This window comes from Nannospalax galili, unplaced genomic scaffold, assembly GCF_000622305.1.
Source record: "Nannospalax galili isolate Female #2095 unplaced genomic scaffold, S.galili_v1.0 scaffold779, whole genome shotgun sequence".
NCBI classification, from domain to species: Eukaryota; Metazoa; Chordata; class Mammalia; order Rodentia; family Spalacidae; genus Nannospalax; species Nannospalax galili.
In genome coordinates, this window is record NW_008345224.1 from 60,431 (window position 1) to 61,901 (window position 1,471).

Sequence of the window (1,471 nt, forward strand, 5' to 3'; positions counted from 1 at the left end):
GTGTGTGTGTGTGTGTGTGTGTGTGTGTGTGTGTGCATGTGCATGCCCATGGACACTAAAAGGGGGTTCTGGATCCTTTGGACCTGGAATAACAGGTGTTGTAGGCTGCCCAACATGGGTGCTAGGAACTGAACTTGGTGTCCTCTGCAAGAGCAGCAAGCACTTCTGAGCCATCCCTTCAGCCCTTAATTTTAGAATTCCATCATTCTTTTAGTACTTCTAGCTAGGATTCTAATATAAGGAAGAATCTTTCTTCATTGGATCTTTGAGAACTCTGCAACAGTGCCTGTACAAGAAAGGAAAGATAAAACATTTGCTTTTCTTATTTCTGCATCCCCATAAGCCAGTTTGGGGGGCAGGGCAACAAAAACAAATCCAAATCATGCTAGTTTCCAGAGTAGTTAGCTTTAAAAAATATATATATTACTACTACCTGGAAAGATGGCTCAGCAGTAAAGAACACTTGCTGCTCCTTCACAGGACCTCAAGTTTGGTTCCCAGCATGCACACTGGGCAGCTTACAGCCACTTGTAACTTCAGCTCCAGGAGATCTGAAGCCCTCGTCTAGACTCTGCAGGCATTGCACTCATGTGCACATACCCACAGACATATAAATAAAAAAAGATCTTAAAATCTTAAGTAAAATAAACAATTAAAAAGTATTACTATGAATTAATGGATTTAAAAATATTTAGTGTGATTTTTCTTATCAGAGTGAAGTATTGGAAGATATAGTCCCATATAAAAGGGTAATCAAGCTCCTGGCCTGCTCTCCTCCCCTCAGGCCTCTCTTGGGGTAAGTCTATCATGCAGCCCTCCGCACCTTGACTCCCCCAGCCGCGTTCACCCTTCCATCTCCCCCGCTGTTCTCTACTCCTAGCTTAGGCCCTGTGCCATTCCTAGTCTTGGGGCCCAGACACCTGGGGAGCCAGTGCTGCTTCCTCACCCAGACTGGCTTGGTGCCTTCCTTGGGCCCCAGGAGCACTGCCTCTGGACCTGGCCCCGCCCTCACCTCTCTCTGCTTCCCTGGACCTGCACCACCGGCTAACTCTCCTGGCCTGCTCTCCTATCCTCAGGCCTCTTGGGGTGGGTCTATCACGGAGCCCTCTGCGCCTTGACTCCCCCGGTCTCATTCACCCTTCCATCTCCCTGCTGTTCTCTACTCCTGGTTTGGGCCCTGCGCCATTCCTGGTCTTGGGTCCCCAGACACCTGGGGAACCGGTGCTGCTTCCTGATCCTTTTCGCCCAGGCCAGCTTGGTGCCTTCCTTGGGCTCCAGGAGCACTGCTTCGGGACCTGGCCCCACCCTCACCTCTCCCTGCTTCCCTGGACCTGCACCACCGGCTAACTCTCCTGGCCTGCTCTCCTCCCCTCAGGCCTCTCTTGGGATAAGTCTATCGGGCAGCCCTCTGCGCCTTGACTCCCCCAGCCGTGTTCACCCTTCCATCTCCCCCGCTGTCCTTTACTCCTAG

General features: G+C 51.3%; 1 protein-coding gene across 16 annotated transcripts in view; it reads left to right on the forward strand.

The window, feature by feature from the left end:
- CUNH2orf76 (chromosome unknown C2orf76 homolog) overlaps positions 1-1,471 on the forward strand; it is a 90,561-nt gene that overhangs the window by 22,628 nt on the left and 66,462 nt on the right. Inside the window, exon 2 of one of the 16 annotated variants that reach the window (XM_008841402.3) lies at positions 714-796. The exons of the other annotated variants lie outside the window; for them this stretch is intronic. The gene's annotated coding sequence lies outside the window, so the exon portion shown is untranslated. The remainder of the gene's footprint in view (positions 1-713; positions 797-1,471) is intronic. 16 annotated transcript variants of the gene reach the window in all.